This window comes from Crotalus tigris, unplaced genomic scaffold (assembly GCF_016545835.1).
Source record: "Crotalus tigris isolate CLP2741 ecotype Arizona unplaced genomic scaffold, ASM1654583v1 scf7180000018183.1131761, whole genome shotgun sequence".
In the NCBI taxonomy this organism is placed as follows: domain Eukaryota; kingdom Metazoa; phylum Chordata; class Lepidosauria; order Squamata; family Viperidae; genus Crotalus; species Crotalus tigris.
In genome coordinates, this window is record NW_024096870.1 from 752,552 (window position 1) to 776,365 (window position 23,814).

Genomic DNA, 23,814 nt, shown 5'->3' on the forward strand with positions numbered 1-23,814 from the left:
TAATTTTTTTAGATGCTGAAAAAGTTTTTGATCAATTAGATTGGCAATTTTTATTGAGAGTAGTAGAGGAAATGAATTTTGGGGATAAATTTTTGTATGCTCTTAAGGCTATATATCAGAAACAATCTGCACAAATTATAATTAATGGGGGATTAGCAGAAGCATTTAAAATTGAAAAGGATACAAGACAGGGATGTCCCTTATCCCCATTATTATTTGTTTTAACAATGGAGATTTTACTTATTAAAATTCGTGACTTACCTAGAATAAAGGGAATAAAAATAAATAAGAATGATTATAGGTTGAGAGCTTTTGCTGATGATTTGGTTGTGACATTATCTCAACCGATAGATTCGGCTAGGGATTTGGTTGAAATTTTAACTCAGTATGGGAAGGTTTCTGGTTTCAAGGTAAATAATAATAAGACTAAAATATTATCGAAAATTATGTCTATGAAGGAAAAGGATACTTTGGTTAAATTAACAGGTTTTGAAATAGTGAGAAAAGTTAAATATTTAGGAGTATATATTACAGCTTCTAATGTTAAATTGTATAAAAATAATTATGAGAAATTATGGGCAAAAGTGCAAAAGGACTTAAAGGACTGGAAAAAACTACAATTATCTCTGCTGGGGAGAATTTCAGCAGTTAAAATGAACATACTACCAAAGTTTCTTTTCTTGTTTCAAATGATACCTATTTTGAAAAAAGATGCTAATTTGGAGGAATGGCAGAAGGGGATTAATAAATTCATTTGGGCAGGGAAAAAGCCAAGAATTAAATTTAAGATTATACAAGACATGCGGGAAAGAGGAGGACTTAAGGTGCCTAATTTAAAATTGTACTATGATGCGACGGCTTTAATGTTGATTAGTGATTGGCTCAACTTAACAATTAAAACTATCCTTTCTCTTGAGGGATGGGATTTATTATATGGATGGCACACATATTTAATTTATGATAAAAAAGTTAATCAGGTTTTTAAAACCCATATCTTGAGAAGTGCCTTGTTGCGTGTCTGGAAGAAGTATTATTATAGGTTAAATTATAAAATTCCAATTTGGGGGATTCCTGGACAAGTGATAGAGAAAATATCTAGGGGAGTGAATTTGGATAAGATTTCTTATAAGGAATTACTAATTTGGTTGGGCAAGATTGGCAATTAAAGTCTTTGACTGAATTGAAGCAAGAAAATATTGTACACTCTTGGTTTCATTATAATCAATTGTTAGTGAGGTGGAGTTTAGATCAAAAGGTTAGTATTTAGAGGATGTGAATTTGGTAAAAGAGATTAAAGGTCAAAATCGAGCTCATATAAAGAGAATTTATAATGTTTTAATAGAATTGGATTCTGAAACGAAGTTTGGTTAAATGGGCTCAAAATATTCAAGAGCCAATTTTATTGGATACATGGGAGACAATTTGGGTTAGAAATGTAAAATTTACTCAAGCTCAAAATTTAAGAGAAAATTTTATAAAATGTTTTATAGATGGCATTTGGATCCCCAAAAGTTGTCCCGCATGTATCCGAATTTACAGCCCAAATGTTGGAGATGTGGAAGTTTAGATGCAACCTATTTTCACATTTGGTGGATCTGTAGAGTTATAAAAGCTTTTTGGATTAAAATTTGGTGGAAATTCAAAAGATTTTAAAGAGAAAGATAAAGTTTACTCCGCAGTTATTTTTGTGGGTATTATTGTAGATTTTGATGTTAAAGAAATCAATTTGATGTTGAATCTTACAACAGCTGAAAGATTATTAGTGGAGCAATATTGGAAGAAAAACTCTCTGCCTACTATGGAAGAATGGATACTCCAGGTGTCCAATTTAGCAGAAATGGCGAAAATCTCTGCTTATTTAAAGGACCATTCACAAGAAAAATATATTATGGTTTGGAGAAGATGGATTGATTACATTCCAAAGAGATATGAAACTGAAAAGTATTATCTTGCATATGAGTAGATTTTAGATAATTAATAGTTTTAATTATATCATTATTTTAGTTTATAATTTGTTAATATTTGTTTTGAAAAGGAGTTAAAGTGTGTTAGGGTTTTGATTGATAGTATAGTTGGTTAATGTTAGTTAGATTATGTTTGTTTATTTGTTACTGTGTAATCAGCTCTGGGAAGTGGGGGAGGGGTGGAAAGGGTTTATATTGTATTAAATTTGTAAAACTTTTAATAAAAAAAAGAATTGATAGAAGGAGGCCAGATTTGGTGCGCAGATCATGTGGCCGCCATTTTGAGTGCTGCGCTAAGGGCTGCATTAGATTTTCTGGCCTGTAGGCTTCAGTCAGTTGGGGCCCTTACTACCATTTTACCATCTTGCTGGCCATTGCGTTTTCAATTTGGGGAGGGCAATCTCGCCCCTGTGGGATCTTATTGCCTGGTCTTGTACCCCCATCCTCCCCACTCTAAGAGTCAGGCCTGCACATGCAGGGAGTTACCCCTGGGGGGGAATGAGTCAGGCGGTCATCTGTAGAGCGTGCGGGCACTGTGCCACCATGATTGGCCTCGCTGACAACAGCTAAGTCTTTGTCAGCCATTTATTAGAGTATTGGTTGGAGCTACCTGGGTCCAGGCTTGGACACATGGTTTTCCTTTATTTTTTTCTGCTCCACGTTGCGGGATTCCTCCCGACCTATCACCGGGATATCCCACTGAAATGGCAGATAATTTGGTTTCTCAGTCTGCACAGGGCGTTCCAGATTCCCCCGCCAGAAAGAAACATAAGTCTTCCACAATGGAAGCAGCGGGGAGGCTTAAGGCCAGGGCTCAGTCCAGTAGAAAACCCTCGAAAGCAGCTGATAAGGAGGCCAGTAGACGTCATCAGGTCTTGGAGAAGGAGTTCTCCAAGGCGCGGAAACTAACTCCAGGTGAGACAGACATTAACACTCCTGCTCCACCTGTGATGTCACTGTTCAAGCCGCAGCTAGTTCCCTCTAATCTAGCCCACGGGCTTGGTCTCCTCAAAGGGAGACTGTACAGATGGAATTCACTTTCCCTAGCCATGGTTTAGAACCATGGAGGGTTTCCCCTCCAGTCACGGTACAATCGGGCCGAGGCCACCTGTCAACACTGCAAATATTGTATATTCATGCTTTTGACAATATGTAGAATTGTCTGGTAATTATGGGGTTAATACAGAGCAGAAGGGGGGTTGGAGGTAAAGCCCGGGAAAGAAAGAGGAAGAAAACATTTGACCTTCACACTAATTGGATAATGTGAGATATGACGGCTAATTTAGGGAGGGAACATGCTGATAATTTAACTGTTCAGAGGAAGAGAACTTAGATCCTAGCATCCCTTCGTTGTTCCTGTGCCGACATTTTGTAACAATAAAAGACTTTTAGGAAAATAAATGCCTGGAAGTTTTTGGAATGTTTCATTAGCTGGAACCACAACATCATGCTAGGATCTCACATTCTTTTCAATGGGGTCCCGAGCCACATCCACTATCTCAATGCTTGAGAGGAGCTGGTAAAGATTCGGGGAAGATCTCATTATGGAGAAAGAAAGATTGCCTGAGGCCAGCCCCGTGGCTGCAACAGTTTCCCCGGGGGGGGGGGGAGCGACAGCCAGCAAGCCGGGGGAGAGAGGAATTTGGCAGATTTCCCAGCTGAGAGCAAAGACTTCCAAAGCAGAATGGACAGATAACACAGTTATGGGTGAGTCGTTGGAAAGATTTCAAAACTTAGAAATGAAAACCAGAAATCAGTTCCTACAAAGTGAAACCTACAGCCCTTCCATTGCAAATGTTCCTGCCAGGGACTCCAGTCCTGAAGAGAGAGAGAATCCCAGTCTGAATCCTCTGCAGCAATGATTGGATTTCCCAGCAGGTGGCTGATCCATGTTCTCTGAACTTACCACAGCTAATAGAGGCCTTGCAATGCCTTGGGGTGGTACAGAAGCCAGGAGATCAGCAGCTGTTGGGAGAACAGCCACAGCAAGGAGGTTGGCCACAGCCCCCAAATGTGCAACCCCTGGGCATAAATCTGCAGCCAGGTTGGGGCTACAGCAACTGGGGGGCCACAAGAGCAGTGGGGAGCCCAGCAGGAAGCCTGTCAGACCCTGCCTTCACCAGCCAGAGATCCCAAGCCTGAAGAGAGGGGAGTTCCAGTCTGAGGCATCTGCAGCAATGAGTAAATGGGTTTCCCCAGCAGATGAATGATCAGCAGCATCCCCTGCAGTCCAACAACAGAGAAAACCACTATAACCCCCACTTGTGCAGCCACCATTGGGAGGCCTACAGCAGCAGGGGGAACCATCAAACCCCGCTGGCCAGCAGCCGTGGAACCAGCCCCAGTGGGGGCCACAGCAGCCTGTGTTCGCACCACCTTTCAATGCAACCTTTGATGGGGACCCAGAGAAGCTGATTTTTTTTCCTCAACCAAGTGCATTCTCACTTGAAACGCTGGGCCTATCTGTACCCGGAACCAGGGCCCATGGTCAATGTCATTGCATCCAACCTAGAGGGAGAGGCATCTGAGTGGCTGAACAATTTATATAGCGAGCAAGCCCCCAAATTGGAAGATCCCCACCTCTTTCTCTTAAGTCTGAGAGAACGATTTGAGGACCCATCCATTGGCCTCAAAGCAGCAGGACAAATTCATAAAATAAAACAAGCCGGGAGGCCTGCCCTGGAGTATGTGCGAGAATTCCGCAAGATAGCAGGTCGAATAGAAGGATGGTCTGAGCAGTCCCTCATCCATTACTTCATCGAGAGATTAGACGATCACCTCTCTCAGGCCTGCATCTATCGAGAAGTACCTGATCGGCTGCAGGAGTGGTACCAGATGGCCGTGAAGCTAGATGTTAAGCTCTCTCGCTATAAGAAGCCTCATCCACATGAACCTGAACGGCAACCAGAGCTACCTGGACAGCAATCACTCCCATGAAAGCCTTTGACTACTGCAAGAGCTGAGAGACCCAGGCCACCTACACACCCTTCCTTCAAGTGTTTCCGGTGTGGACAAGGAGGACATTGAGCGGCCACCTGTCCAGTCCCCTACCCCCGACTGCAGAGCAGGCCAGAACCAGCAATGCGAAAGAAACCTGCTCAGCGGCCAACGAGAGAAAAATCCAACTGACTCACGCAGGAACCTGTCGCCCAGGTTATACCCCACACACAGGAGGACGCCGAGACTCCAGATGGACCCGCCCTTGCTGTACTCTTCTTTGACAGCGACGACAAAGGAGAAAACGACCTAATGGTGAGTCAACAAATCCTACCTTTTTCACTGGCCACCAAACTTATAATCCCTAAGTCTGGGGCACAAATAGACTTGAACGTACTAATTGATTCGGGATGCACCCGCTGCATTATTAGTCTGGCGTTTGCCATGAAAATGGGCATAAGGGCAAAACAGCTTTCCAAACCGAAAGATAACCCTTAACACATGCTTTTGTTTACTTTACAGGATCTGTCCTTGTAAAGGGGGGCGGATGTCAACGCTGCAAATATTGTATATTCTTGCTTTTGACAATATGTAGAATTGTCTGGTAATTATGGGGTTAATACAGAGCAGAACGGGGGTTGGGGGTAAAGCCCGGGAAAGAAAGAGGAAGAAAACATTTGACCTTCACACTAATTGGATAATGTGAGATATGACGGCTAATTTACCCCAGTAACTGAGGCAGAGAAGGAGCAGAGCCGCCTACCCGCTGAGGCAGAGAAGGAGCAGAGCTGCCTCTCCGCTGCGGAGGAGCCGTTGCCGCCATGAGCCCCGAGTGAAGACTCGGGGGTGGTTTTTCCGGAGGAAACCAGTCGATCTTTCCAGCTCCGAAGAGACCATTATCGTCTCCAGTGAAGCAGCTGGCGCGTCTTCAATTTACTCGTCTTCTTTCTGCTGAGTGCGGGTTAACCGTGCGGTCTTTAACTTCCCTTTAAGACTGGCTGACTTCAACTCCCAGAATTCCTTGGCCGGCGTGAGGGAACTAGGACCCTTTGATAACTTGTGGACTTTGATAACTGTGGACTTCAATTCCCAGAATTTCTCAATATTCATCTCCACCCTTTTTACAATTTTTGGATAAGAGGAGGAACCCGACAGGACGTGTGACGGGTCTCTGTGATTGCTCTGGCTTTCAGATGGTTGGAGGTTCTTGTTTCCATCTGGTAACCTGTCTTGTTCCATCTGGCAACCTAACTTGGTTGTCTAGCAGTTCTAGGGGTATGATGAGACTACGACAAGAACTAAACCACTATTTAACTCTGAGATTGAGACCGAGGCTGAATGGATGGTGCTATTTGTTTATGATTATTTATAGACCTGGCTTTGGACCTTGGACCTTGGTTTTATTTGGTTTTAATACACAGCCGCGGGCCCGGTCTTGTTTACAGTTGGCCAGCTGCCCTTAAATTTTGGGACTGTAAGTCCATAATATCTTCTGCCATTCTTGGAATGAGTATATCTGCAGGAGGCTTAACTCTTATGATGATGTATGATTGACTGTTTTTATTTTTTTAGTTTTATTGTATTAGGGTGTGTACGGTATGAGTGATGGAGCTGGGATTCAGAACTGGTGCCCCCTCTGCTGAGTCTGTAAACAGAAGTGGGGGGGGCGGGTGTACTTCCCGGCTCGATATGAATGTGAGATGTGGACTGCCGGGAGGGAGGGACGGTGGGAGGGAGACCTGCGGGGTGGGTGGGGAGTTTTCGGGGGTGGAGGTGGGCCGGTTATCATAGGGAGATGTAGATATGGTGGGAGCTAAGGGGTGGGCCATCCTCAGGGAACAAGGACTCGCTGCGTCAAAGCGATTACTTGTTCTGGCCCCTTGGACTCTTCTCCAATACCTGGAGAGGGGGGTGTTCAGGACCCTGGCCTCAGGTTGCTGCTTCTTAATGCCAGGTCAGTTATTAATAAAGCTCCCCTCATCCGGGACCTGATACTGGATGAGGAGGCCGATCTGGCATGTATTACTGAGACCTGGCTGGGCCAAGAGGGAGGTGTTCCTCTCTCAGAGATGTGCCCAGACGGGTTTCAGATAATGCACCAACCGCGATTCCAGGGAAGGGGTGGGGGAGTGGCAATTCTTGTCCGAGAATCCTTGAGACCTCACAGGATACCTGCCCCAGAGGTTGTTGGGTGTGAGTCCCTTCTCTTGAGGTTGGATTCAAGGGTTCAGTTGGGCTTGTTGCTGACATACCTGCCTCCCAGCTATGTGACAACAGCCCTGCCCAAGCTGCTGGAGGGGGTAGCCGGGTTGGCGGTGGAATTCCCCAGGCTTATGGTGCTGGGGGAGTTCAATCTGCCGTCACTCGACGAATCCTCCGGTGCGACTCAGGAGTTCATGGCTTCCATGACAACCATGGACCTGACCCAGATAATTCAGCGTCTGACCCATAGGGGAGGACACATGCTCGACTTGGTATTCCTCTCGGGGCAGTGGAGACGTGATTTTTGGTATAGTTACTTCTCCCTTGTCATGGTTGGATCACTTCCTGTTGAGGTTAGATTTCTCGGTCCTACTCCCCCACCGCAGGGAGGTGGAACTGATTAGGTGGTTCCGCCCCAGGCATTTAATGGACCCGGAGGGGTTCCGAATAGCGTTTGGGGGTTTTCCTGATTCCCTCCTCCATGAACCGGCTGAGTCCTTGGTTGCTGCTTGGAATAAGGCGGCATCAGGGGCGTTAGACCGGATCGCACCTTTGCGACCTCTCCGTGATTGTGGATCCCAGAGGGCACCTTGGTTTACCGAGGAGCTACGGGAGATGAAGCATCAGAAGAGACGCCTAGAGCGACGCTGGAGGGCTAGTAACTCCGAACCCGACCGGACACTTTTAAGAGCCTGTATTAGGACTTATTTAGTGGTGATACGAGCGGCAAAATGTTCGCATTTTTCCGCACTTATTGCGTCTGCAGAATCTCGCCCCGCCGCCCTGTTTAGGTTGACCTGTTCCCTACTTAACGTTCGGGAAGCTGGGGAGCCCTTACAGGGTAGGGCGGAAGAATTTGTGCAGTTTCTATCAGACAAAATCGCTTGGATTCTGACAGACCTAGACTCCGATTGGGCAGGGCCTTCTGAGATAACCGGGGCAGGTCTTAGCCCAGTTTTATGGGATGAATTTATGTTGGTGACCGCTGAGGATGTTGACAGAGCGGTGGAAGCGATGAGCGCCTCCACTTGTTTATTGGACCTGTGTCCTTTTGTTGGTCTCGGCCACCAAGGAGGTGACACGAGGCTGGCTCCAGGTGTTGATCAACGCTTCGTTGAGGGAGGGGTCTTTCCCACAACCCTTGAAGGAAGCGGTTGTGAGGCCCTTTCTCAAGAAGCCTACCCTGGACCCGGCTGATTTAAATAACTTCCGTCCAGTCTCCAATCTCCCCTTTTTGGGAAAGGTTGTAGAGAGAGTGGTGGTGCTCCAGCTCTGACGGTCTCTGGATGAAGTGGATTACCTAGACCCTTTTCAATCTGGCTTCAGGCCCGGCTTCAGCACAGAAACTGCTTTGGTCGCGCTGATGGATGATCTCTGGCAGGCCCGAGACAGGGGTTATTCCTCTGTCTTGGTGCTACTTGACCTCTCAGCGGCTTTTGATACCATCGATCATGGTATCCTTTTGCGACGACTTGGAGGGGTGGGAGTGGGAGGCACCGTTTTACGGTGGTTCTCCTCCTACCTCTGGCTGGTTGCAAACGGTACTGGTGGGGGGGCAGAGGTCAACCCTGAAGCCCCTTGAATGCGGGGTGCCACAGGGGTCGGTCCTCTCCCCCCTCCTATTTAACATTTACATGAAGCCGCTGGGTGAAGTCATCAGACAGCATGGGATGAGGTTTCATCAGTATGCTGATGATACCCAGCTATATATCTCTTCCCCGAGCTCTCTCAGTGAAGCGGCTGATGTGATGGGCCGTTGCCTTGAAACCGTTAGGGTCTGGATGGTGGTTAACAGACTCAGGCTCAATCCTGAGAAGACCGAGTGGCTTTGGATGTTGCCTCCCAAGGATCATGTTAACTGTCCAGTGTTGACTCTAGCAGGGGAAAATATACCCCCTTCGGAGCGGGTTCGCAACTTGGGTGTCCTCCTTGATCCACAGCTGAAATTGGAACATCATTTGATGGCTGTGGCTGGGAGGACCTTTGCACAGGTTCGTCTGTTGCACCAGTTGCGACCCTACCTGGACCGGGAGGCTCTCCTTACATTTACTCATGCCCTTGTCACCTCACGCCTGGACTACTGCAACGAGCTCTACATGGGGCTACCCTTGAAAAGTATTCGGAGACTACAGTTGGTCCAGAATGCAGCCGCGCGAGTGATAGCCGGTGTTCCTCGGTACTCCCACGTTACACCTATCCTCCGCGAGCTGCACTAGTTGCCTATTGGTCTCCAGGTCCAATTCAAGGTGTTGGTTATTACCTTTAAAGGTCTATATGGCTCAGGGCCAGGCTATTTGCGAGACCGCCTACTACCTCATAGTTCCCTTCGTCCGGTTAGATCCCACAGGCTGGGCCTCCTTCAGGTCCCGTCGTCCAAGCAGTGCCATTTGGCAGGGCCGTGGGGGAGAGCTTTCTCTGTGATGGCGCCCACGTCTTGGAACCAGCTCCCCCCAGAGATTAGGACCGCTCCCACCCTGTTGGTTTTCCGCAAGCTGCTTAAGACCTGTCTTTTCCGGCAGGCCTGGGGTTTATAAAATCTGACCCCTGGATGAATATTACTGTATTGTTTGTCTTGTTAAGTTATATTGTGTTTTTATTGTTAGCCGCCCGGAGTCCTGCGGGAGTGGGGCGGTCTATAAATTTTAATAAATAAATAAATTTAGGGAGGGAACATGCTGATAATTTAATTGCTCAGAGGAAGAGAACTTAGATCCTAGCATCCCTTCGTTGTGCCTGTGCCGACATTTTGTAACAATAAAAGACTTTTAGGAAAATAAATGCCTGGAGGTTCTTTGGAATGTTTCATTAGTCCGAACCACAACACCACCTTTACGCCCACCATAGCAGGGCTTCGTCCCACTGAGATGCAGGTAGCGTGGCCTAATCAATTTCAGGCAATGATGGCTCAGGCCTTCGCCCAGGTTATGGCCTCTTCTATTTACCAGAGGCCCCTGCATTTCCTCATTCGGCTTCTTTGATCAGATCCTCTCAGGACGAGGAATCAGATTCTGAGGACTTCAAGCCATCGGGCTTCTGTCAGACAATGAGGAGGCTTCTTCTGATCCATTGCCGCTTGTTGGCTTGTTGAACCAGTCACTGTTTGGTTGGCTGCTTCTCAAGGCGTGCACCTCAGCTAACATCGCCCCGGAGCAGGAGTCTCAACTGGCTCCTTCTACCTCCCAGGACCCGACTCCATTGTACTCTGAGCCAGTGGTTGCACAGAAACATATTCCCTGCTGGCCTTTCTTTCGCAACATGGTCCAGAAGCAGTGGGCAAACTTGGGCTCCCTCCCCACGCCAGGTGTATCGGAGAAAAAGCTCTTTAATGTGGCTCCTTCTCATCGTTACTAGAGGTTCCTCTAGTGGATGAACCGTTAAATTTTCTGTTTTCTAATCCCACTGTTCCAGGGGACATGGCTGAAGCTCTGAAGGTGGAGAACAGGAGATTTGAATCTGCCTTACGCAGGTCCCATCAGGCTTCGGTGTGGTCGGTGAAGGCGTCTACATCCCTAGCCTTTTTTGCCTGGGCATCCATATGGCTTCGCGAACTCCAGGATATGGTTCCCCCAGACCAGGTTCACGTGCATCAGAACCTGGGTTAGTTGGTGGCAACATCACAATACATGGCAGACTCTTCTCTTTATGCCACCAGGTATTCCTCACGAGCCATAGCCGCAGATGTCTCAGCCCGCAAACTTCTCTGGCTCAAACAGTGGCGAGCAGACTTGAAGTCTAAGTGGCGTTTGGCTACCGCTTCTTACAGTGGAGGTCAGCTTTTTGGTGAGACCCTCAACCCTTATCTGGTAGAGGGTAAAGACAAACGCAAAGTTATGATACATATGAATAGGAGAACGGATAGGCGGTCCCACCAATACTTTTGCAGACAGTCCTTTCGTTCGGCTTCCATTTGGAATTGGCCTCAACCCCCTCGTTCCTTTCCCCCCAGACCAGATCGTCCTCAGAACCGTCTTGCGCCCATGGCCAGAACGCAATTCCAGGCCATGCGGCCCTTTCGATGTTCAGGAGAACGTCCTTTTAGAAGGACCAAGTGACGCTTCTCCCATAGGTGGCTGACTGTCCCTCTTCACCAGTGTGTGGGAAGCCACCACCACAGACTCCTGGGTGTTAAACACCATCACTCACGGTCTAGCCCTGGAATTCTTGTCCAGTCCTCCAGAACGTTTCCGGTCTTGTCCTACTCCCAGTCAAGCAGTGGGTCTCATGTCAGAGTCTATTTCCCATTTGTTACAAATAAGGGCCATAGAGCCAGTTCCAGAGGATCAGAAGGGATGGGGGTTTTATTCCAATCTTTTTGTCGTTCCAAAGTCTTCAGGGGGCTGGAGAGCAATATTGGATTTAAAAAAGCTAAATTCCCACCTGACTTACAGGAAGTTCAAAATGCAAACGCTCCAGTCTATCCTAGCCAACATCAGGAGGGGAGACTTCCTGACATCCATAGACTTAATGGAGGCGTATTTGCATATTCCCATCTTTCCTGGACATCGAAGTTCCTCAGATTTTGCCATGCCTGTCAACATTTCCAATACAGAGCACTTCCATTCAGTCTCTCCTTGGCCCCTCGAGTATTCACGAAAGTCTTGGCAGTGCTGGCTGCCTACCCGAGACAAATTCTGATAGAAATTCAGTGCTATTTGGATGATATTCTAATCCAGTCTCCATCCTTTCAGTTGGCTCAATCGGACCTAACATTCACCATCAGGACCCTTCAGGCCCACGGGTTTTATGTAAATTTCCCAAAAAGTCAAACGGTCCGATCAACCCACCTCCTTCATTTGGGCGCGGTCATAGACACAAACCTTTGTATGGTCTACATGTCACAGGACCGGCAAGACAGCATACAGGCCGTAGTTGATAGGGTCCGAAGGGAGCAGGTGGTCACTCTGGCAATGCTGTCACAGCTCTTGGGGAAGATGGTGTCCTGTATAGCAATTGTGCCATGGGCACGACTTGATTTTGGGGATCTACAGTGGTTTTTGCTCTCGTTTCAGAGGATGGGCACCAGCCCTTCCAGCCAGAAAGTACGAGTTTCACGCCAGGTGTTGAACTCCCTTCGGTGGTGGGTCTCCCCAGCAATGACAAAGGGTGCTCTGTTCAAGGAACCAGTCAGACTTACCCTGACTACGGACACCAGCCTGTTCGGCTGGGGAGCACACCTTCAGTTGGAGTTGGCTCAGGGCCGGTGGTCCCAGGCAGACTTGAAACACAATATAAACTGGTTAGAGCTCAGGGCCATACATTTAGCCTTAGTCCACTTCAGCAGCAGGGTGGCGGGGCAGCATATCCTGGCGCTCACCGACAATGTCGCAGTGAAAGCTCGTGTGAGCAGACACGGGGGGACCCGGTCCAGGCCTCTCATGGAGGAGGCCCCATTGTTGGGTTCTTGGGCAGAGACCAACATTTGTTTCATCAAGGCGGTACACATCTCCGGAGAGGCGAATCAGCAGGCGGACTCCTTGAGCAGGTCAACAGTGGACTACTCCGAGTGGCACCTGGACCCCGGCTTGTTCAGGGAGATCGTGGACAGGTTTGGTCATCCGACATTAGACCTCTTTGCCTCTCCAGCCAATTCCCAACTTCCGAGATTTTTTTCCAGGTTCCCATCTCCGAGAGCAGAAGGGACAGATGCCCCTTCGCAGCCCCTGGCCCAGGGAACTGTTGTACGCCTTCCCCCCCCTTCCTCTGATTCCGGCAACAATCCGCAAGATCCTACACGAACGGGCGGAGGTCGTTCTAATTGCTCCACATTGGCTGAGACATCCGTGGTTCGCCGATCTGGTGGAGCTTTCCATCTCCCCTCCGTGGAGGATCCCTCCAGGTTGTATTGCCCTCAGCCAGGGATTCCTTCAACATCCAAATCCTCAGTGGTTCCAACTAACTGCTTGGCACTTGAGCAGCGGGCCCTGACCCGGGACTCTTATTCATCAAGGGTGATCGCCATGACTCAGTAATCCAGTGCTTTGTGACAATTCTGCCCCTTTGGCACACCACTCTACGGTGCATTCCTTCATCAAGGGAGTGACTAACGCCAAGCCACCAGCGGTCCGTCATTATCCCTCTTGGGACCTACCCCGGGTCTTACAGGCCCTTACCTTGCCACCGTTTGAACCCACTAAGACATGTACGCTGCGGCTACTGTCTATGAAGGTGGCTTTCCTCGTAGCGGTCACGTCAGCCAGGTGAATATGAGAGCTGGTTGCCCTCTCCGTTAGAGAGGACCTGTGCATTTTCCATGCGGACAGGGTGACTCTTCGCCTGGATCCTTCATTTGTCCCCAAGGTTAATTCCTTGTACCACAGGTCCCAGAAGGTGGTACTTTCTAATTTCTGCCCTCACCCATCTCATGAACTAGAAAAACGATGGCATACTCTGAACGTCCACAGGGCCCTGTGATGTTATATCAAACGGACTTCTGCCTTCCGTAAATCCGAGGCACTGTTTGTTTCCTTTCAACCCTCTTCCATGGGTCAGAAGGTTTCCTCCTCGACCATAGGCAGGTGGATTAGGGCTTGCATTGCGCAAGCATACCAGTCACATTCATTGCCCGTTCCTGGTCGCATCACTGCCCATTCCACCCACAGTGCTGCTACATCGGCGGCTTGGGCGACCCAAGCTTCTATTGGGGAGATCTGCAGGGCGGCGACTTGGTCCTCACCTTCCTCATTTGTCAAACATTACTAAATAGACAAATTTGCCTCAAGGAATGCCTCGTTTGGACGGAGGGTATTACAGCAAGTGGTATCAGCCAGTGGGACACAGGACCAGACTGGTTCCCCCCCCCTTAGGGAAAGCGGGGCTTTGGTATGTCCCACTCATGGATTCTCCACCCATCATGCTGGAGAAGGGGCGTTGTCTTACCTGAATGCCTTTTCTCAGCATGATGATGGAGAATCCATACCCTCCCTTTAGTGTCCGTCAGGTCCTATGTCCAGGGTAGGAGGAGCCTTTGTATCAGACTATCGTCTGTGCCTCACCTTCGTTGTAAACTGAGGTGCTCTACCCTAGCAGGAGGTGTGGCAACTTTCCAGACTTAGTCTAATTTGAGCAGGAGGATTAAGACAACCCACTCATGGATTCTCCATCATCATGCTGAGAAAAGGCGTTCAGGTAAGACAACGCCCCATCAAAGAATCTCTAAGACCACCCCCACCAATACTGACAAGCAAGCCACTAGAATATCAACTGAGAACAAACAGCACTCCTTACTAGCATTAATGATGTTATCTAGTTCTGGTAATGAAATGTCTGCAAGAAAACAAGCAAGCTCGGAGAGCACCAAGGACCCCTAATATGTTGTCTCTGTAAACAGCTTAGAGAGTGCTGTCAAGCACTATAAAATAGTATATAAGTCTAAGTACTAGTGCTAAGTGCTGCAGATCATTATGGTAAGAAAGAAGTGATGTGTCAAAAAAATAACAAGCTATGAAATTGTGGTTTTACGCAATATGTAGATTCATGTCAGGTAGTTTTAAGATGTCTGTATACATTTTTGGTCAGGCAAATGCCAAGGTTATTTGTTGTATTTGTGTAACAATTCTCATGAAAAATACTGTAACATTCTGTATGAACAGATACCTATAAACCTATCAATACCTTATGTTAGGATTGCTAACCTATATTCTTATTTAGGTTATGTTGTCTTTCTCATAAATTTCTTCAGTACATTAGTATTGCAATCACAAATTGAACAGATTAGACAGATCAACCTTTCTCTTCTATTGAACCATCAACTTTCCAACTGATCCAAATGGATAGTCATGTAATCTGACAGTCCTTTTACTGTGACAACACACTTGAAGGATGCTAAAATGGGAAGAAGGGTGATTTACATAGTTTGTCAAACCTGTCACTAAAGCTGAAATTTTGAAACAAGATAGTTGCCATCCTAGAAGCTCCGGATGGACAATATACACATTCCCAATACAGTCTTCATCATTGGCCATACTGCCTTGCAGTTATATTACGTAGATGAATAAATATTTGAAAATCTACACATTTTTGATTTCAACTGTATGCTAGCTCATAAAAAGTTTATAAATACATTTTCTTTCCTGTGCATATCAAATTTCCTCCGAAAATATCCCTGCCTAGGATATGACATATGATCTGGAACATATACTTTATTAATATGGTCCCCCGAGAAAATATTACTGTTTTTATTTTCCTACATGTTCATAAATCTTATATCTTATATAAATGTCATATAAAATTTATGAACATGTAGGGAAATAAAAACAGTAATATTTTCTCAGGGGCCTGAGAAATCTATAAATCTACATATCTGCATAAATGATGTTGAGAATCATCAGCAAACTGCTTTATGAGGCAGGCTATATCCTTTTTGTAAGGCAAATAAAATGATTTGAAATGTAATGATGAAACTACATATATATATATATATATTTCAGCAGTTGAAATTTAGTGTGCTTATTTAAAGTCACATTTCAGTCTGAGTCACTCACAATTTTATAACAATACAATAGAGTTTGCACAACATGTTATCATAGTTTTCAAAAGTCTTAATAGGTGAATCGATCAATATCCTTAAACCTAAATGAAATAACTAATACTATGCTGCAATATGTTGCATGATGCAAGCCAATGAGTGAAAGACTTCCTATTGTTACATCACAGTTTTTTCTCCATAGTTTGGAAATCAAGTCTTCTGAAATAATTTATCTTGGATATGTTGTTCCACCTCACCAGATGATATTCACAAAAAATCAAACTTACTGTATTATGGATTTAAAGAAATTGAAGAGCTCAGTTTTAAAGATGTGACCAGAAACTGAATATTGGAGCAGATTATCTCCAAGTTCCAAGTCAAACTAAAGCAGGACAAAGCCAACCAATTTCAATATTATGATCTTGAGCTCATACTACAATTTCCCAAAACAATAACAGGAATTGTTTTGAAGTCCTGCATCTCATTGATAGAGGAATTGTGAAATAAAATCTAGAGAAATATGACGAACAATAGAAGAAAAATCAATACATTCCAATAGATTTCTCTGTGCTAGAAAACCTGAAAAACAATATAGTGACCAATAGATTAGAAGAGGTCAATCTAAATATTAAATAAAGGAAGGTTAATAGGATGTGCAAAGTATTATAAAATATCCTTAATTCTTAGTATTTTGCAGGAAAATTATTAACACAGATTAGAGCTCTGCATGCTGAGGAACAACAGATATTATTGCAGAAGTGCACTTGATAATTGAGGAACGTAAAGAAAATAAACAAGTCAGTATGTGCTTTATTGATAATAGAAAGGCCTTTACTTGTGTTGATTTTATCTGTGAATTTCCTCTTAATTAACTAATTTGTATTGTTGAATATTTTACTTTCCTGGGAAAGAGTTTATCAAGTTAGTTATGTAATAATACGATAATTGGAGCCAGCATAATGAAGGTAAAGTGGGTAAACAATTTAGTGTTACAACTTTTGCATTCTAACCTACATTTCAGGGGCAGTGCTCAAAATATTCTTGTTTACTTTCTAATATTGGAGAGTTGAGAACATTCAAAATCAAGAAATAAAAAAGTAAAGCATGAATTATCAAAATAGACAGATTTGAAGACTTTCTGACAGTCACAAATTTCTACTTGAAGAAGCAATTCTGACTAGGTGTTTTTTTGTTTTTGTTTTGACTAGGTTATTTGTGAACAGGATGGGTATTTTGGCTTTCATTTTATCATTCTTGCATACTGTTCCTTTTTATATCTGTTTTTCCACTCTGATTATTCAAGTTATTTGAAATGCTTTCCCTAAGGTAAAATATATTTATTTTATCTTATTTACATTTTCATTCATTTATTACAAATGTACAACACTCAAATTTTTGCTAGGATTGGAAAAAGTATCATTTGCAAACTAAAAAATAGTAATTTAGAAGCATCTGGCTCCAAGATTTATATCAGTGCTTAAATCCTGAAAGTACTAGCAGCCTAGAGCTCTTTGGAGAAAAGGCAGGATCTACATTAGCACTTGTAGTGTACCCGTTAATGCATTGCTGAGCAAAATAGACATAAAGTACTAAAATAAATCTAAAACCTGAGAATAAAGATATTTGTGATCTACTAAGAAAGGAAAAGAAATGGGATGATTTTATACTTCTATTTTAAAGCAAACAAAGATGAAATTGCTTTGGGAAATATTTTGGTCATACTATTTACTTTCATTAAATACTGGTCTTTTTAAAAAAAATCTAGATTTTTCAGTCTTTTAGCTATGTATAATTTTACTCTTCTTATGAACATGATTCCACCTTCATCTTCATTTCATCTATTATATAACTGGACCTTAGATCTAGTGGAATTTAATTGACCATGCAGCCATAATTCTTAATGTTTATATAGTTTCTTAAGCCATACTTTTTATTTTTTTTACTAAAATGTAATAAATAAAACAGAATTCTTAGTTTGGTTTCCTCTGTCATCATCATCTTGTTGTGCCATATCCGTTATCGGATGTTGGCGATCATGTTTCTATCAGCAGCTGCACGAAAAAGTGCTGCTGAGTTTTGTCCAAACCAATCCCTTAGATTTTGAAGCCATGATGTTCTTCTTCTGCCTGGACCTCGTTTGCCTTCAATCTTTACCTGGAGGATTAAATAGAATATCCCGTATTTTTCTGGGTGTCGTATCACATGTCCGAAATATTCTAACTTTAGTTTTTTAATTGTTTTGATGATTTCCCTTGGCTTTCCCAGGCGGCTTATCACTTCCTCATTTCTGATCTTGTCAACCCAGCTTATACGTAACAGCCGCCTGTAAAGCCACATTTCAGATGCTTCTAGTCTCTTCAGGTGGCCTTCTGTCAGAGACCAACTCTCTACTCCATAGAGCAGGATAGAAAAAATATGGCATCTGACAAGCCTGATTTTCAGTCTTAGGTTTATGTCATGACTGCAGAAGATCTTTTTCATTTTGAAGAATGCTCTTCGAGCTTCCTCTATCCTTGTCTTTACTTCAGCGGTCATGTCCCAACTTTCATGTAGATTAGAACCGAGGTGTGTGATCCTTTCAACTTTTTCTAATGGTATTTCTTCTGAATTTATTGGTGGTAAATTAACGAGTTGTTTGCTGAACCATGATCTTGGTTTTTGAGGTGTTAAGCTTCAAGCCGTATTTTTCAGATATTTCTGTGACTCTGTTGATGAGGAGCTGAAGGTCTTCATGCTCACTGGCAAGCAGAACTGTATCATCAGCATATCTTTGTTGATCCAAACACCATTTACTTTGATGCCAGCATCAATGTTCTCCAGTGCCTTGTTGAAGGTTGACTCAGAGTAGATATTGAACAATAGTGGAGACAGAACACATCCCTGTCTGACCCTTCTTTGTATTTCTGCATCAGCTGAGTATTTTTGTCCTAGTCTCACATTTGCTACCTGATGCCAATATAGATTCTTTATGATTTGGATGTCTTTGTCATCTAGTCCCCCTTGTTTCAGGATTTCTAATAGTTTGCTCTGTCTTATTTTATACATTATGTTACAATTCCCTCATTATGAAGTCAGGAAAGCAAAGGCTCAGAATGAACACAGACTTGCAACAGAAATCAAGGTAATAAAAAAAAGTTTCTTTCAACATATTAATAACAAGAAAAAGTAAAGGAAACTGTAGGTCCACTAAAGAGACAAGATGGCAAGGAAGTAACAGGCAATAGGGAGAAAGCAGGGCCGCTTAACTCATTCCTTGCATCAGTCTTCACACAAAAAGAAATTATAGCCCAACATACCCAAAAAAGCTATTGCAAAAGACAAACTAGAAACAAAAATTAAAATAAGCAAGAAAGTGGTAAGAGAACACCTATCTGACCTTGATGAATATAAATTTCCGGGACCGACAGATTACATCCCAGAGTTTTGAAGGAGCTGGCAGATGTTATCTCAGAACCACTGCACCATAATCCTGGAGCATCGGGGAAGTACCTGAAGATTGGAAAAGGGCTGAGGTGGTTCCCATCTTCAAGAAAGGGGAAAAAAACAGACCCAAGAAACTACAGACCAATCAGTCTAACATCAATACCTGGGAAGATCTTGGAAAGGATATACAAAAAAAAAAAAAAAAACCAGATCTGCAAAGAACCAGAAGCAAACAAAGTTATAACTAGTAGCCAGCATGTGTTTGTTAAAAGCAGATCATGCCAAACTAATCTTATTTCATTCTTTGATAAAGTGACTAAATTAGTAGACCAACAAAATGCTCTGGACATAGTATACGTAGATTTCAGTAAGGCATTTGACAAAGTAGACCACAATCTGCTGCTTAGTAAGCTAGAAAAAGGTAGGGTAGAAAATATCACCATCAGATGGGTCTGTAGCTGGCTGACAAACTGTATTCAACGAGTAGTCCTCAATGGTACTATATCCACATGGACAGAAGTAAACAGTGGGGTATCACAGGGTTCCGTCTTAGGCCACGTAGGGTCAAGGATCCTTCAGCCCCTACCCTTGGCCATGCCTCCTTCTTGAGCCTCCTGCCTCCACCCATTTGCCTCTAGCACAGTGGTTCTCAACCTTTTTAATGCCGTGACCCCCAACCGGTCGTAAGTCGAGGACTACTTAACTGATGCAGCACCGTTTGCAGAATGGGACTTTTGGTGGGCTCAGCAGGGCAGAGACAGCCTGGGCAATTCCTATTGGCTCTTGAAAGCCAATAGAATTAGACTCTATTCAAGAGAGTCTATTCTATTGGCTTTCAAAAGCCAATAGAATAAAAGGGAGTAGCACAGCTAAGGAAAAGGGTAAAAAAATGGTGGACTGCGTTGTTTGGCGACCCCTGTGAAATGGTCGTTCGACCCCAACTGGGGTCCCGACCCACAGGTTGAGAACGACTGCTGTAGCATTTCTCCTTGGCTGGCCCACCCTCGCCCAGTCTCCCTGGCCAATGGGTCTCTGGCCCTCTGCCTTTCGCCAAGGCCCTCTTTGTCCCAAGCCTTTGGCCACATGGGACAGTTAGCTGCCAGTCAGTCAGATGGGTGGCAGGCAGCAGCCATGTTGCTCTCAAGGGCAGTGTGTGATGGGCAATTGCAGGGCTGTGCTGTGGGACAGCAGGCAAACAGCTGGACTGGTGCGGCATCTCTGATTGTGGGGAAGGGGAGGTTGGAATAGAGCAGCAGGCCAATTCCCTGTTCCGTGTGAGGCCAGAATCCAAGAGCAGCAGAGGCAATGGAGGGAAGGGTGGAAGAAAAAAAGGAAGCTGGTGCTCTGCAAGCTTTTTTTATTTAAGCTGCCAGAGGCAGAAAGGGTAACAGGCAGGCACTGGTGGGTGGGTGCTTTCCATTTTGACCCCTTCCACCTGTCTTTGTTTCTGCACCTGGACTCCAGCATGATGGGCTTCTGCTCTGAGCTCACCTCTCTCTTCCCCCTTTCCCCCTCTCTTCATCCAATCTGGGAAGGAAGGAAGGAAAGAAGGAGGGAAGGAAAGATAGCTGAGGGCCTGCGTGTGGTGTCTTGTGGCAGGGATCTCCAGTACTGGGTGGGACCTTGGGCAGCAGCTGGATCTTGACATGTAGGCTCTGTTCAAAAGGAAAATAAAAAATTGAAAAAAAAATCATAAAAGGCTGCAAGAGGGGCAGTGAGGAGGGAAAACATAGGCAAGCATAAACATTGGGGAGGAAAAGAATGGAAGAGACAAGAAAAGCTGGGATGGGATCTTCTTGCAGCCTTCCATGGGTCTGGGGACAGGAGCAGGGAGGGTAGCAGGGTGCATCAGGTTGGGGGGAGGTGCAGTCCACAGTCCCTTGAGTGTGCATACCATTGAGCTGGCGGCTAACTGTCCTGTGTGGCCAAAGGCCTGGGACAAAGGAGCCTTGGTCAAAGGGCAGGGCCAAAGGGCGTGAGGCAGAGGGCCAGGGCCCATTGGCCAGGGATAATGGATGGGGGCAGGCCAGCTGAGGAGGAACGCTGGAGGCAAATGGGTGGAGGCAGGAGGCTTGAGGAGAAGGAGGCATGGCCAAGGCTAGAGGCCTAAAGGTCCCATTCCAGGCCCAGTACTCTTCAATATCTTCATAAATGACTTAGATGAGGGAATAGAGGGGGAACTCATCAAATTTGCATATGACACTAAACTGGCTGTAGGAGTAGCCGACACCCCAGAAGACAAGCTCAGGATCCAAAAAGATCTTGACAAACTTGAACAATGGGCCCTATCCAACAAAATGAGTTTCAATGTGGAGAAAAGCAAAGTTTTACATTTAGACAGGAAAAATCAAAGTTTTAAGTAAAGATTAGGCGACACCTGGCTCAAAAACAGCAACTGTGAAAGGGACCTTGGAGTCCTAGTGGACGATCACTTAACCATGAACCAGCAGTGTGTAGCAGCAGCCAAAAAACCCGAATACAATCCTGGGTTATATAAACAGAGGCATAGAATCAAGATCATGCAAAGTATTAGTACTGCTTTATAAAATCCTAGTAAGACCACACCTCGAATACTGCAACCAGTTTTGGTGAACCTACTACAAAAAAAGATGTTGAGACTTTGGAAAAAGTTCAGAGAAGAATAACTAAAATGATCAAAGGCCTGGAGACTAAAACATGAAGAATGGCTGCAGGACCTGGGTTTGACTAGTCTAAAGAAAAGAAGAAATAGGGGTGACATGATAGCAGTATTCCAGTATTTGAGAGGCTGCTACAAAAAAGGGGGCATCAAACTATTCTCCAAAGCACCGGAGGGCAGGAGAAGAAACAATGATTGGAAACTACCAAAGAGAGAAGAAATCTGGAATTAAGGAAAAACTTTCTAACAGTAAGGACAATCAACCAGTGGAACAGCTTGCCTTGAGAAATCATGGACGCTCCATCACTGGAGGTTTTTAAGAAGAGACTAGACAGTCACTTGTCAGCAATGGTATAGGTTCTGCTCAAGCAGAGGGCTGGACTAGAAGACCTCCAAGGTCCTTTCCAATTCTATCCCTATCCTATCTTATCCCATCCCATCCCATCCTACCCTACCCCATCCTATCTTATTCATTGTGTGAGCATGTAACCCAATACTTTTCAAAGGAATCAGATGAAAGAAGGTTATCAGGAAATGGAGTAACTAACCAGAAGAATTCAGCTTGTGGACAGTAGCTATTACCAGTGTCTCCAGTGTTTTGTAACTCAAAAGTGATAGTCTGTTGCTTGAACAATATAGAAACAAACTATTCAAGCTACTCTTATATAAAATACTTCACTGTACCAGTTGTGGCTTATCTGAAGGCAATGATGTTATGAGGCAATAATCTTTTAATTTTGTTGGCCTTAATCTGGTCAGTAAAGCTAAACTTGAAGAAAAGTAAGTGCAAAAGATATGGTTCCTCATCACATTGACGTTGACTTAGAAGAATTTCAGCGCAGATATCATTGAGTTAGTATTGGAAATCAGAGAATGATAATAAACTATTGTGTTAATCCAGCCCACCTAAGTTCATATCCTTAAAGGATGTTGAGAGTATCACTCCCTAAATTTATGGCTAAAATTATGAAAATTGCTATACTAACTAACACATTGTAAAAGAATGAGGTTGGATAAGACTACAATAATATTATTAGGCACCACTCTTCCATACTGTATATGCTGTTTATATATTCTTATATATCATCCTTTGTTGATGACACTGTATAAAAGACTGCTATAGTAGTACAGTGTAGTATAAATATATATGCATAGAAAAAAATTGGGGGAGAGGAGGAAATTGTTTTTGATTTGTGTGAACTAACTGTAATTGAAACTGTCCAAATGTCAGTTCTGTGCAGATGTAATCAAAATACTATATGACTGAACTATTTCCTTTGCATGTGATTCCAGTTATTAATAGCCATAGTGCCATTTATCTTTATTATGATTTATTTTAAACTTAGAAGAAATGTTTAAACTCTTCATTTTAATATTGATTCCACCTTAGCTCAACTCCCTAACATGCATTTTATAGTTTTTTAAATTTTTCTTACCAATACCAATTTTTCCTCCCCCCCCATGTAATATTGTTGTTGTCTCAGTAATCACAACAAGAAATTGATTGAGTGAATGAATAATATCTATGCACAAGAGGCATATATACAATTGGAGTCATGGAAATTTCGCAGTCAGGAGAGGTATAAAATTATTTTGGGGATAATCTTTTTAAGAGGGAAGAGGCCAAAATAGGTCAGTGACAATGGATAAATTGAGTCAATATGGAATACCACGATGATATAAAAATCAAATTATGACCATTAATAGAATGGTCCAATGCTGTGATGTGTCTATATCTACAAAGATCAGAATCTTGCAAGCCACAGTATTTCGTCTATGGAAATGAAAGTTGGACTTTAAAAAAGCAGGATAGAAGAGTATTGACACCTTTGAACTTTTGTATTGGATGAAGACACCTAAGAATATCATGGATAGTCAAGAAAAACTGGATGGATCATTTAACAAATAAACCAAAGTTCTCACTTGAGATACAAATGACCAGGTTCAGATTGTCCTACTTCAGACACATTATGCAAATTCCCAACTCTCTGAAAAAGGCTCTAATGTTGGAAAAATGGAAAGAAAGAGAAAATGACCAGCAGAAACACGGTTAAGAGTGCCTTTTGGGGAGACTTGAAATAATAAGTCATGGTCTACTTATGTAGTTGGTAGAAGCTGTAAATGACTTGATACATAACCAATAGAATGGTCAGTAGAATGGTTCTACTGTTTGAGCAGTAACTCAT

The 23,814-nt window shown here is 44.1% G+C and overlaps 1 protein-coding gene across 3 annotated transcripts in view; it reads left to right on the forward strand.

Moving 5' to 3' along the window:
* The window catches only part of CEP44 (centrosomal protein 44), a 90,776-nt gene that overhangs the window by 30,854 nt on the left and 36,108 nt on the right, over nt 1–23,814 (forward strand). The window contains exon 12 of one of the 3 annotated variants that reach the window (XM_039348832.1): nt 1,749–1,767. The exons of the other annotated variants lie outside the window; for them this stretch is intronic. The gene's annotated coding sequence lies outside the window, so the exon portion shown is untranslated. Of the gene's footprint in view, nt 1–1,748; nt 1,768–23,814 lie in introns of those variants that run through there. 3 annotated transcript variants of the gene reach the window in all.